The sequence below is a fragment of the Monodelphis domestica genome, chromosome 1, assembly GCF_027887165.1.
Source record: "Monodelphis domestica isolate mMonDom1 chromosome 1, mMonDom1.pri, whole genome shotgun sequence".
In the NCBI taxonomy this organism is placed as follows: Eukaryota; Metazoa; Chordata; class Mammalia; order Didelphimorphia; family Didelphidae; genus Monodelphis; species Monodelphis domestica.
The window spans coordinates 222183887-222199006 of NC_077227.1; positions in this window are offsets into that span (position 1 = coordinate 222183887).

Here is a 15120-nt window from a genome sequence, read left to right on the forward strand (position 1 = left end):
CCTTCAGTGTTCATTGATAGATTTGGTAAGAGTGAATCAACCATTCACTTGTGTATCCTTCAATGACTTTTAGTATTTAAACACCTTTCTACTTTGTAATTCTGTTCCACAAAATATATTGATTTTTCAGGAAAAGGGTTTAGTTTACATTTTTATTCTGTTCCCCACTCTATCTTTGTTTTTTTCTATTTCTTTAAGATTTGCATAGATACTTACTCTCTTTTGCTCTTTTTATGCCTTGATCTTTCTTTTTTTTTCAGGCTCACAGGTGAGTCTTCCACTCTGTTTAAATACTCTCTTTGATTTGATTTCTTATTCATTCCTTGGCAGATTATGCTCATTTGTCCTTCTTTAATTTCTGTTGTTTGGTATGATCATATCTCTTTCTCTTTGTTGGAATGCCTCAAGTCTTTTCTTCTTTTTAAAAAAAATAACATGTTTCATTGGGATATTGTAGTTGTATTTTGAGCACCTATGCTATTCTGAATATATTCTATTCCCTTCTCTTATTTCTGCTGTTCATGGAATAATTCCATATTATTCAAATTTATTTTCCTTTATATTCTAAGATCTTTCTGCTGGGCGTATGAAAAAATTTGTTGTCTGTTATTGATATTATTATGTTTAACAACTATGTGTTTTGGATTTTGAAGCATTTTTTTCCTTAAGACACTCTGTGTCTTTTCTCTGTTAATACCTTGTTTAGGCAGAAATTATGGGTAATTTTTATCTTTCTGCACTATAATATTTAGATTTTTCTGACTTATACTCTTTGGGAAAATCTATGATCCTTAAATTATTTCTGTCCATCCTCTTCTCAAGGTTAAACCACTTTATTTTTTATATAAGGCATTCCTTTAATAGTATATCTTTCTGATTCAGGTGTTAAATGGCCACAGGGTAGAAGCAAGGGACTTCCTTGCCTCACCACCAACTGATTTAAAGGGCCTCAAAAGGACAAAAACCAAAATCAGACAAGTGAAAGGTATCCATAGGGCACAACCCCAAAGGTAGGCAGGGTTTGAGCATTTCCACTTTAATGTAAGGTCAGGGATAGAAAGGAGTCTCCCCTGCAGGGTCAGGACCAGAGTGAAGTAGAGCTGAAATGGAGTCAAGTATAAAAAGAAAAGGGATGGATTGATTTCCCTCTCTCTCTTCTCCCTGGCAACCCCTCTGACTGCCTTCAAGATCGCAAACTTCTGTTCCCTCAGACTTGGTTGAAACAATTATTATATCAACAGCTTCTCTCTCTCTGAGGAGAGAAATGTAATTTTCCTCTCCAATCTCCCAAAGTCTCCTTCCTTTCTTAGATACTATGAAACCAGTCTCTTGCTCTTAAAAACAGCTGTTTATTCTAAGGGGACAAATAAAGGGGTAGGACAATTCAGTTGAAGAATAAAGTCATTAAGTAACTGAACCCCTTCTCCACAAAGTCTGTCAGGATCAATCTTTGCTTGCCTGACCCCCTGAGGTCAGCTGTGAAGATGTCTTGACTATTCTAGCTGCCTTGGCATATTAAGTTCAAAGGGGGGAAAGGGGGAAAGAACGGAAGCTGGGTAGCTGGGTAGCTCAGTGGATTGAGAGCCAGGCGTAGAGACGGGAGATCCTAGGTTCAAATCTGGCCTCAGACACTTTCCAGCTGTGTGATCCTGGGCAAGTCACTTGACCCCCATTGCCTAGCCCTTATCACTCTTCTGCCTTGGAACCAATACTGTGAATTGGTTCCAAGACAGAAGGTAAGAGTTTAAATAAAAAAATAATAATAACTTAAAGGACTTTCAGGGGATTCAGAGGAATTTTTCTGATAGTGAATACCTTCCAGTTATAGTGCTGCTCACTGAGCTTATTTCCCTGGAAATTGGGTCAGGGGTCACAGGAGGAGAGTACTGGTTCAGAGATCCTTTCAGGTCCTCCTTTCCATTAGGCTTCCCAGAAGGAAGTCCCCTCTCCAACTGTCCAGATTCCCTTACTTCCTCTTCCTTCCTTCAGAATTCTCTCTCCTTCCTGCCCTTCCCCGGTTCCAGCTGGTCTTTCAGCCTGCAAAATCTGTTTCTCTCTTCCTTCTGAAAGGTTGAGTACAATTCCTCTCTTACAAATCCCCCTTTTCGTTTTTCTCAAACTTGTCAAACCGACAGTTCACTTTGAAAAGAATACATTACTTACCTTATTTATTGTCTATACTATTCTATCTACCAATTTGTTTATCCCCTCTATTCCCCCCTCCCAAAATAAAAAATCACTTATCCTTAACCTTTCCCCTTATCTAAATCTAATATATCTTGGCTAAATCCCAAGCTAAGATATCGTGGTTTTAGGAAAGGTAATTTTAGGTTAAGTGTATGGGTACAAAGGTTTTATACAATGAACAAGTTAGGTTCCGGGTTAACAATAACTCTTAACAGTATGCAACAATTTTTTTTTCGCTCTAACAATGTCTTATGGAAACTTTAGCTAACCTGAAATTTTTTCAAGTTTTTATATATCTAATGCTTATTTAAGGTTTTAGTTATCACAATTGTATGACTATGTAAGATTTTGTATGTTTTAAGGTTATTTTGTTCTTTCCCTATAACTAAATATCTGGGTTATAAAACTTCCCTTTGCCACCTTAACTATCTCTGTCCCTATTTGTTAAGGGTTAAATATGTTAGTTCCTTCCTATATTAAGTTGGTCTGTTAGTAAAATTTACATTATTCACATGTATGTTTACTGTACAATTATAATATATGATACATACATATTACATATATATATATATGTAAGTTCTGTATTGGAATCAACCAGACAAAGGTATTATCTTCCTACCTGTTTGAGTTCTGTAAGAACCTTACATACATAATATACATATTCTCATGGACCGTGCTTATTTATAACAATGGTTCCTAAATCAGTTTGTTATTTGTTTTTCTGTACCAGCTATGTGCTGTTAGATGCATATACTCATACCATTGCCAATTATAAGAAGGAGTGGAAGAGAGTGCTAATAGATAATACTTAAACATTATTCTCAGTGGAATCAAATCTAAGAGGAAAGATCATCTAGATCCATTGGGGTATTATATAATTGAAAATCTGTTAAAATAAAAAAGAACTACATTTCCCAGGAACCCACTGACTTCCTGTCATTATGTACTTCTTCCTGTAGATAGGAGATATTAGGCAGGGACATGTAAAGTCCCACGTATTTACTTCCTGTCCTGACCTTGGTGGTGGTAAGGTGGTTGTTTGAACTGGCTGATCAGCCATGGGCATGTGGTCTTTATTTTGTATCTTCTTTATTCCTTTATTTCTAATGATCATTTAATAATCCTCATAAAATATAATATTTTTATTAGAGATTTAATTCTATCTTACTCTATACAGAAGTTGAGAGGGGAAAACTAAGGGGTGGAGTCGGACAGGGAGTAAAAATGGAGGGAAAGAGAGGGGGGAGGGAATTTAATAGACCCTAAAGAAAAAAAGAGGCAAATAAGAAAGGAATGATGGAAAGGGAACTAAAATAAAACAAGGGTGGGTGTTAGGGGGCCCAATTAAAAAGAAAATACTAGTATAGAAGGAAATAGAGGAAGAAGAAAGGGTAAAACTAGGAGAGGAAATTAAAATGATGGGGAATACATGGGTGGTAAACATGACTCTAAATGTGAATGGGATGAACTCACCCATAAAACAGAAACCAATAACAGAGTGGATTAGAAACCAAAATTCTACCATATGTTGTCTACAAGAAACACATGAGGCAGGTAGACACACACAGGATAAAGGTAAAAGGTTAGAGTAAGATCTATTGGGCATCAACTGAGAAAAAAAGGCCGGAGTTGCAATCATGTTATCTGACAAAGCCAAAGTAAAAATAGATCTAGTTAAAAGAGATATGGAAGGTAATTACATTCTGATAAAAGGCAGTATAGACAATGAGGAAATAAATATCAATACTCAACATATATTCACCAAATGGTATAGCATCCAAATTTTAAAGGAGAAGCTATTGGAGGTTCAAGGAGGAAATAGATAATAAAATGATACTACTAGAAGACCTGAATCTTCCTCTATCAGGGCTAGATAAATCAAAACAAAAAATAAAAAGGAAGATGTCAGAAATGTGAATCAAATCTTAGAAAAATTAGAGATAATAGGTAAATATAGAGGGAGAAAATAGGGACAAAAAGAAATATACCTTCTTCTTAGGAGCACATGATACATTCACAAAGATTGATCATGTATTAGAGCATAAAAACATTGCAAAAAAGTACAAAAAAGGAGAAATAATAAATACAATCTTTTCAGACCATAATACAATAAAATAATAATTAGTAAGAATACATGGAGAGTCAAATCAAAAATTAATTGGAAAGTAAATATTATGATTCTCCAAAATTGATTGGTTAAAGAGCAAATAAAAAAAAACTTAATAATTTCATTGAAGAGAAAGACAATGATGAGGCATCATATCAAAATCTGTGGGATGCAGCTAAAGCAGTAGGGGGAAATACATATCCAAAGTGCATATATTAAAAAATTAGGAATGGAAGAAATCACGAATTTGGGCATGCAAATTAAAAAAACTAGAAAGAGAACAAATTAAAAAAACCCAGACAAAAACTAAATTAGAAATCCTAAAAATTAAAGAAGAAATTAATAAAATTGAAAGTGAAAAACTACTGAATTAATTAATGAGACTAGAAGCAGGTAATTTTAGAAAAGAAATAAAATTAAGTAGTGGATAATCTAATTTAAAAAAAAGGAAAGAAGAAAACAAAATTAATAATAACAACGGGGAGCTGGGGACTCAGTGGATTTGATGTAGTCTGTTTCGTTCGGTGCCGGGGAGAGGAAGCGTGTGGCGTCTAGATTGCAGTCATGATTACCCGGAAGTCCTTCTTTCCTTTTTTTAATTAGATTGATGAGTATTTGGTCTATTTTATTTGTTTTTTCATAGTATTAGCTTCTAGTCTTATTTATTAAGTCAATAGTTCTTTGATTTTTTATTTTATTAATTTCTCCTTTAATTTTTAGGATCTCTAATTTAGTCTTCATCTGAGGATTTTTAATTTGTTCACTTTCTCATTTTTTAAATTTATATGCTCAATTCGGCTATTCCATAGATTTTGAAAGGAGGTCTCATCATTGTCATTTTATTCAATGAAGTTATTAATTGTTTCTACGATTTGTTCTTTAACCAACCATTTTTGGAGAATTATTATTTAATTTCCAATTAATTTTTGATATGCCTCTCAATGCACCCTAACGAATTATTATTTTTATTACATTATGATCTTAAAAGGTTACATTTATTAATTCTGCTTTTTTCCACTTGTTTGAAATGTTTTTATGCCCTAGTACATAGTCAATCTCTGTGCTACCATAGCTACCATGTGCTGCTGAAAAGAAGGTGTATTCCTTTTTGTTCCTATTTATTTCTCTCCACATATTTACTAACCCTAATTTTTCTAGTATTTCATTCACATCTCTTACCTGTTTCTTATTTTTTTTTATTTGATTTATCTAGATCTGATAGAGGAAGGTTTAGGTTTCCCAATAGTATAGATTATTTTATACATTTCATCCTTGAGCACCACTATTTTCTCATTTGGAAATTTGGATGCTATGCCATTTGGTGCATAAATTTTGAATACTGATATTGCCTCACTGTCTAAATATATAGTCTTTTATCAGGATGTAATTACCTGGACTTCCAGGTTAACACAGTTGTAGACTAGATGCAGGACTCTTCCTTTCCTCTTCAACTACAGATATAAACTACCTCAAAAGGCCAAAAAATGCATATGAATGAAGGGACTCTACAGTAGGGAGCAGAATTGAATATATGTAGGATTTGGGCATTTCCACACTATATGGGGGTTTAAAAGCTTCCACCAAAATGTGACCTTATCAACCCTCCCCCACCCCACCTATGGAGCCAGAGTCAGAGACAGTGTGCTAGAATCAGTGTGTAAGCGAGGGGCACCTCTAATGTGAGGGGCACCTCTAGGTCCTTGGAACCTGACTAAGATCACCAAAGACTTAGCCCTGAGAGCAGCTAGACCTGACAACCCAGCAGGCTGAAGAGTGCAGACCTTGGACTCCCACATGGAGATAGCACAGAGAATGCCAGTAAATAGTAGAATTCGCAGAGCCTTGAGAGATGGCCTCAGGCAAAAACCATGCTCCTTAGGTCCATACACAGAGAGCCTTCCCTCTTCACTCAGACTTCTTACTGGAAAGGGAAGGAAAAACCACCATAGTGATGGCACATAATGCTCAGGAAAAACAACTTCCCAACAGCAAGAAAAACAAGAAGAAGGCATTGACCCTGGATAATTTTTATGGAGGAAAAATCCAGACTACAGAGGAAAAATCAGAAGAGGACACACAAATAAATGCATCCATACCTTCCCTGCAAAAATGGAAATTGGCCACAAGATCTTGAAGAATTTAAATCAGAGATTATCAAAAAGATGGAAGGATTTTGGCATGAAAAGTGGGAAATAGTTCAAAAAGAAAATAACAGTTTAAAGAACAAGAACTTCCAATTGGAGAAACAGCTGGAAACCACAAAAAGTAGGATAGACCAAACTGAAAAGAAAAATCAAAAGATTATAGTGGAAAATCGGTCCTTACAGACCATAATTAGGCAATTGGAAGCCAATGACCTTGCAAAACAGCATGAACTAATAAAGCAAAGTCAAAGACTGAAAAAATAGAAGAAAACATAAAATATCTCACTGACAAGATGATAGATCAGGAAAACCAATCTTGATGAGACTATTTGAGAATCACTGGTCTTCCTGAAAACCCAGAAATAAACAGAAATCTTGACATCATACTATAAGAAATTATCCAAGAAAACTGCTTTGATGTTCTTGAACAAGGGGACAAAATAAGAAATTAGTTCTGAGGGGGAAGAGCATCTAGTTCCATTGGGGTATCGAATTCTATCTTACCTTAAAGGGAAAGTGAGAAGGGAAAATCAAGGGGGGAATAGGAGGGCAGTACAAAAAGGGAGGGAAAGAGCGGAGGGAGGCAATTTAGTAGACTCTAAAGAAAAATAAAAGGGGAATAATAAGGGAGGGGATGGGAAGGGCAAAATAGACATTGAAAGAGTTCATAGAAAACCCTCTACACTAAATCCTCAAAAGACAATCCCCAGGAATGTTATTGCCAAATTCAAGAGCTTCCAAGCTAAGGAGAAAAATATATAAGAAGCCAAAAAAAACACAATTCAGATATCAAGAGTCCACTGGAATCAGCATTTTATCAAACATTGGTTTGTCTAAGAATATCTATTGTAATTGACATTTTAACTCTCCTTAAACCTCTTTTCCTGTACCTCCTTTCTTTATTTTTTTAAATTTCATTTAATTAGATGATTTAGAATAATTTTCCATGGTTACAAGACTCATGTTCCTTCCCTCCCCTACCCCCACCCACTTCCCATATATGACGCACAATTCCACTGGGTTTAACATGTTCCATTGATCAAGACCCATTTCCTTATTATTAGCATTTGCACTAGGGTGATCTTTTAGAGTCCACTTTTCCAGTCATATCCCCACCAACCCATATGATCAAGTGGTTGTTTTTCTTCTGTGTTTCTTCAACCAAACTGTACCTCTTTGCTATTGGTGTCACCTAGAGCTCTGTTCTGCACCTTCTTCTTTTTTTAAAGTATGGTGCTTGACATTATTAGTTCTCATGAATTCAATTACTACAATCAAATCATTATAGGTGAATTCATCCAGCCTATCTTCTCATTCTCCAGTTGTATGTCTCAAATCTACTATTAGACACCTCAAACTGGATACCCCATGTTCTCTACAGTACTACCACTAGTACCAATAGACTGCAATGACTTTCTATTAGCTTTCAAATCAAATTTAAAATTTTTGTTTGGTCTGTAAAGCCCTCCATAGCCTGGTGGTTTCCTACCTTGTTAGTCTTCTATCTTTTTCCATACTCCATGTTCTGCAAATTGAATGATGTTGACTTCTTTGCTATTGCTTGAATAAGACTGTCAGTCTCTCAACTATGTCCTTCTTCATTATCTGTCTTCCATATCTGAAATGTTCTCTCTCCACAAATGAGCCTCTTAGCTTCACTGGCTTCCATCACTTTCACCTTCTGAAAATATCCTATACTGATGCCCCTTAATGCTCATATCTTCCCTCAGATTATGGTCAATTTATCCCTTATATCTGGTGTTTATACATAATTATTTACATGCTGCTTTCCTCATTATACTATAAGCTTATTGAAAGCAGGAACTGCATTTCTTTTTCTTTATTTACTTGTTGACTTGTTGCGGGGAATATTCATCCCACTGACTTCAGTATTTTCTCTTTTGATTTCTCTTTCTGTGTTCTGGAATGTTTTTTTTTCCTTTTAGCTTTATTTCTCTTATTTAACCATAATTAATTTTCTAGCTTCCATTTCCATCTTTTCTGCTGATGGGCACTACCCTGAGGATGAAATACCAGGTTGCCAAAATCTCCTTGGAGATTGAGAGATAAGATTTTCTATACTTAGTTTCTTCCTGCAAATCCTTTTGAGAAGGATTTTATTCCCATATGGATTTTTGTCCTCTTTCCCTCAGGCATAATACTGCAACCAAACTGGTCCCCAGTCTCAGTTTAATGGTTCTTTAACTTTTCTATTTATGATTGGACTGATATAGTGTCTACTACTTTTTAGGGAAATGCAAAGCATAGAGTCTTAGGCAGAGTCTCTGCAGGAGAACTTAAAGTAGTAAGTTTAAATTGCAAAGGGCCAAATTAGACCTCTGCCCTAACATAGGGCTATTCTTGGTCAAAATGTAGACCATTTTCAGTATCCTCTTTCCTCCTCACATAACTAGACAGAATCAGTGCCTGACAATTGCTACAGAGTAAGTGGAAGGCAGGTGAGTCAATAGAGTTCTTCAGAGGGAATCATTCAATGGGCTCAAGATTCAAGACTTAAAGGAACCTTTTATCATTGCTGAGGGAGTGTGGAAACTCATTGAGAAGTGCTTAATAACTACTTGAAGTACTACAGTTCTTTAGTGTTAATTCATAAAGATTTTACATTACAGAAGTTTTCTCTTCCTGTAGCTTCAGTTATAATGGCTCTACATATTGCGTATAATTCCTTTTTTTTTTTTTTTGAGGGTTAAAGTTAAAGGAACCAGGAGGAAGTGACTAATCTATTTTCTTTCTTATCATGTGGCAGGAGACCCTCTTTTTATTTATTAAAAGTAGACACAAAGTCAAAAACACTGGCCAAAATACAAGCAGTCAGCAGCATTACAAGATTTTATTTTCAAAAGAAATTCCTTCAAAAAGTAAATTTCTTCCTTCTTGGGGAAAACCAATTTTAAAAGATGTGATCTGGGCCTTGAAGGTCTACTGACTGGGCCTCTGCCAAACTGGCCTAGAAAGGGAATTTCATCTGCAAATGAAACTGTAAAATATGAAATAATGATGGGTAGAGAAGGGGCATGACTGCTATTACAATGTTAATATATTACTTAATTTCAAGATTTAGGTCATACATTCAGGTACTATGGGAACTGATACTAGGATATTACAACTGTTTCCAGATTGATTTCCTTGCCTTTATCCTGTGCTCTTTCTAATCTATCCATTACTTAGCTCAATCATGGTGAACCTTTTAAAGATGGAGTGCCAGGGCCCTCCCCCACCACACCACCAAGATCAAGTTCTATATGCCCATCTTCCCCTATCCCACACAGAGAAGGGAGAAAGTGCTCCCATTAGGTTGGTGGGCAGAGGGGTGGGTTAGTTCAACTCATAAACAAGTCAGATACATAAGTTATAAAGTGAGGAATGTCCTCAGTGAGAGTAGAGAGGGAGAGGGGAGTGGTCAGAGTGCTCTGTTTCCCTCCAGCTCTGCCACCTGTGAGCCACCCCCCTTACTCTGTGTGTGTGTGTGTGCTCCCATTGGGCTCCTGGGCAGAGGAGTGGGGAATGTGAAAAAAATGTCATCAGGCATAGTGGAGAGGGCAAAGGGAACAGCTCCACGGGAGTCCCTCTACCTCTTTAGTAACAAATTCTAGGTGGAAGGAGGGGAGCAGCTACATACCCACAAAAAAACATTCTGTGTGCCACCTTTGGCACCTGTGCCATTGGTTTGCCATCACTGACTTAGCTGTTCAATTGATATTCCTGAGGCAGAAGTCTGGTGGTTCAATTATTTTCTTGCTCAAGAAGCTACAAAAACTCCTAATGCCTCTCAGATAAAAATGCAGCTTACTAGTTTGGCATTTAATATCCTTAATAATTTAAACTTACTTTTCTAGGCTTATTATACACTATTATCCTTTGTGAACCCTGCATTCCAGTCAAATTAGCCTATTGCTATCCTATGGGGGTTGAGGGAGCAGGAATGTGCTAGGAAGTGAATGTCATTCTACCCTCAGTGTCCATGTTTTTGCCCAGTTTGTCCCTTATCCTTTGAATGTACTCTCATCTCATCCTCATCCTTTTAGAAGTCTCTATAATCTTTCAAGGTTAAACTCAAATGCAAGGTCCTTTTTGAAATCATTCCTCACATCCCAATTGTTAGGGTCCTATCTCCCCATATAACAGGGTACATCTTTTATATTTATGTAATTTTATACATATTATCTCTCAGTAGAATGCAAGATACTTTAGGGCAAGATCTATTTTTCTTTATCTCTTTTTGCATATCCAAGGCTTAGGTAGAGTACTTGACATGAAATTGCCATTGATAATTGTTTATTGTATTTAACACTTAAGAATAGTTTTTGAGATTCTTTTCCACTTAGCCTTGTGGGATTCCATGTTATATCTCTAAGGACTCCTCAAAGGACATTATGGTCACATTAGACGAGTCCAATTAATGTCTATTCCATCACCTTCAGGTCCTGCCTCAGAACTGCACTAAGAAAGATTCCTGGGATTTGAAAAATTATGAACAAGGCATATGACACCTGAAATAGGAGCCAGATGTTTTAATGTATCTTGTATGAGGCAACATGATGATAAGTCATTATAAACATATTTCACTGAGGAATATTAAAATTAGAAGAAATCTACTATATTCTTTTTTACACTTTCTTCATGTTAAATGCTTACACTTATAGAATCATCTAACCACCAAGTGCTAACACAGATCCAAGTCATTATTTCAACTCATTAATAAGTCAGATACATAAGTTATAAATTTATACATGATATATTCTGCCTACCTGGCAAAGCCTGACTTATATCTGTCTGTGTATGCCTCCATATTCAAGTGTGCACATCAGTGTGTTGTGTTTTCTAAAGATTTTTTTTAAAATAATAAACATCCTTTCTATAAAAGTTAAAATTAAATCCCAATAATAAAATGTTATATTTTAAGGGATTTGTTAATGATCATTAGAAATCAAGGAATAAAGAGGATACAAAATAAAGACCATGTGCCCATGGCTGATCAACCCATTTAAAATCCCCTTGTTTAGCTTACCACCACCACCAAGCTTGATGTCATCATGCCAAAAAGAGAGAAGCAGGACTGCCCACTCAATATTTATACCCTGTCTACAGGAAGTACACAATGACAGGAAGTCAGTGGGCTCCCGGGAAATATAGTTCTTTTTTAGGGTAACAGATTTTCAGTTATACATTTCCCAGGCCCCACTTTGGTACCAAGTGAAAATAAAGTTCTTTGACCTATAACACAATTGGGTCAAATTCTTCTAAAAGACTAGAAGCTTCCTTAAGAAAGAACTTCATGGATCTCTTCTTTACTATATGTTGTTTAACACTTTATTTATTAGTCAAATGAATGACTATAGCATGTTTTTCAGATGTGGAATGAGACAAGTTGAGTATACATAATAAACAATTTTGTCATTAGATGACATGAGGCTGTAACCAATAATTGCCTTGTTGCATGGCAGAGTAAGTATCTAAAAGATGTCAATAGACCACAAGAATCAGAAATATTTAACCTGAAGAAGAATAAAAGAGGGGTTAGACTTGCTCTGCTTGGCTCCAGTGACTCAGAGGTCTCAGAGCAATAAATATAGGCTGCAGAGGGTTAAATTATATGGAGTCAGTATCATATCAGAAAAATTAATTAGAGCTATTAAAAAGTATCTTTGGGGAGAGTGGATTGCACCTCACTATATATCTTAAAGCAGAAATCAAATGGACATATTAGGGGAGGGGGGAATGGCAATGTGAAGAATGCTGTGTAGGAAAATCTTGGTCAAGATTGGACTAGATCAAAGGATTATAGCTCTGGAGCTGAAAAGAATCTTGAAGTACAACCCCCTTATTTTATAGATGAGAAATCTTAGGTTCTAAGACTTGCCCTGGATCATATAAGTAGTAAGCATCAGAGATTAGATTGGTACCTATTTCTTCTAACTCTAGAGCCCATTCTCTTTTCACTGCAATATGATGGCTGATCTCAAAAATAACTTCTGTGTCTTATTTCAGCTTCAGGGTCTGTGATTCTGATAAATCCTGTCTGGCTCTGGCCTTCCAGATATTTGTTTGACCTATGTGTCAGACAGTCTCTCCCTGATTAATTCTTTTAGTAGTTGTTCTAGGTTCTCAGCATTAACCAGGCAGCAAAGCAGCATCTCTGTAAATGTCCCCTGGGTGAAATATTCCCTGGATACTCAGTCAATTAAATGCCTTACAAATCAGTCTCCTACTGACTTCTTCCTTCCTCTGGCCTCTTTTATATTCTATCAGCAATTCATGAAGCACAACCAAGAGCTCTTTATGGGTAGATAGGTCTCCTTACTGGGGCAAGATCTTACCCAAGCTAATATTACACAAGTTATATCAGCAGCTACAAGATATGTCAAAGTCACTTAAGGGTCTTTAGAATTCTCTATACAGAGCAATTCATTCTTCAACTATTATTGATTATAGTCATCAATCTTCAGTGAGGCTCATAGAAATTTAGAAAGTATAAATTCTACATTAGACTAGATGATCTTAATGCTTCTTTTAGACCTGAAGTTTTTTCTGTATAATTTCTTTAAATTTCCAAATGGAGATATAAAGTTAAAGTATGAAAATGTTTGGGTTTCCCCAGATTTCTTAAGTGCTTTGGTAGAAATATACATCATTAATCTATGCAATTGGAAAAGAACAGAAACAAAAAAATTCTAAATAATATCTAAAGTCTCTTTCTACTCTAAAATTCTGTAACTAAATGTGAAGTCATAGAAATGAGTTCTATGAAAGCAATCTAAGAGGCATATAGGTACAATGGAGAGGACCCTTTATAGTAGACCAATAGGCCCCTTACTTTAGCTACTGTTCATCACACATCTTTGGACCCTCCATCTTAGAATTTCTGTACAGGCAAATCATTAAAAAGTCAGGGTAGCTTAGTGGCTTCATAAAAATTGAATCAGGCACACATTTTGAGTAAGCTCATTATGAAAATTGGAATCCACAGAGCCATTTTAAGATGGCTGTCTTGTCCAAATTCTTATTATCATCTTGCACATATATAGAGAGATGGGAAAGTCCAGCCAGCTATTATGTAAAAATGTCAAAGTGTCTGATGGCAGGCCTTTTCTTTTCCCCCCAATGGATATTTGATTTATACCCCTCCAAGATTTATTCTACTTCCACTGATTAGTTTGCATTTACATTTTCATAGCATCCAGCTGCTCTGCATTCATGATTTACACTCATCCAATGTAATTAAAGTATTTGTTGTGGGTTTATAAGATTTTTTAATGGTCTATATTTCTACATTTTGTGTCTCTCCTTTTCCAAATTTATTTTATTCATCAAGCTGTGTCCTAAAAAGCAGCAGAAACAATTACCTCTAAACTAGGCTAATGTACAGCATGAATAAAAAAAGCTCACATTCGATTTAAAAGGACCCTTACTCATATTACCAATTCAGTGCAGAAAATAAATATCTCTCTCTCCAGAAATTAGGATCTAATTATGTATAATAAACCATGTTAAATAATATCAAGGGTCTAGCCTAAATCAACAAAAGCTACATTATTTCCAGGGAAAGTTAAAATTCCCTCCGTCACATTTGCTCTTTGGAGCCAATGTTATTTTCAGGGCACTTGGACAATTTTTATAGGCCATCTGTGAAGCAACAGAGAAGGTAAAATAAGGTAAGGTAAATAGGGTGCAAATAGGAACTTCTTTCTCCTGTCTCTTTTCCAATTTAAGCACAACTGGGAACAACTATTGTATTCAGTTGTCTGCAATTGATAGATAACTAACACTGGCCAGATAACAGCAAAATTCTTGGGAGGCAAACAAACCAATTAGATTTTACTCCAACTGCACTATCATGGGACATAGCCAGTACTAAGAAGGTAAAGGATAAATCATAGAGGATGAATCATTCTAGGAGTCAAAATCCTTATTGTCTCTAAGAACAACACAAACTTGGGGGATGTAGCTCTTTTTCAGGGATCCCCACTCCTTATTATTAGTCTGCTTTCATTTTTTTGCTATATCTGAGCAAATATGCAACTTCTTGCTTGTTGTTTTTTTCTGATTCTTCATGACCTTATTTGGTGTTTTCTAAGCAAATTTACTAAAATACTTTGCCATTTCCATTTCTAGTTCATTTTACAGATGAGGAAACTGAGGCAAACAGGGTTAAGTGGTTTGTCCAACATCATACAACTATTAAGAACCAGAAGCCAGATTTGAACTCAAGAAGATGAGTCTTTCTGATTCCAGGCCCAGCACTCTGAATGACCTAGCTGCCACTTGTTATATTCCACTAATTCTTCTGATCTGTCTCTTTTCTCTATTCTTACAATTACTTTTTAGTATCTTCTGAGTTCAACCAAATGGATATTTGCTTTCTTGCCACAAGAACCACAGCCTTTCTATCCCCCAACCCCATAATTATTAAGTTTACATATCCACAATAGTACATTTAACTGTGAAGTCTATTTTTAATATCAATGATTTGATTAAGTAAAAAGCCTTGCTGAATGATTAACAATAAATAAATTATTTAGAGATGGATAAAGATACTGTGGTGTAGTAAAGAGAAGGGAGTCTCAATTTCAAAAATATATAGATTCAAATTCCACTTCTATTACATACTGGTTATGTGCCTCTGGACAAGTCATGTAACTTCCTAGTGCCTCAGGCAAAGCT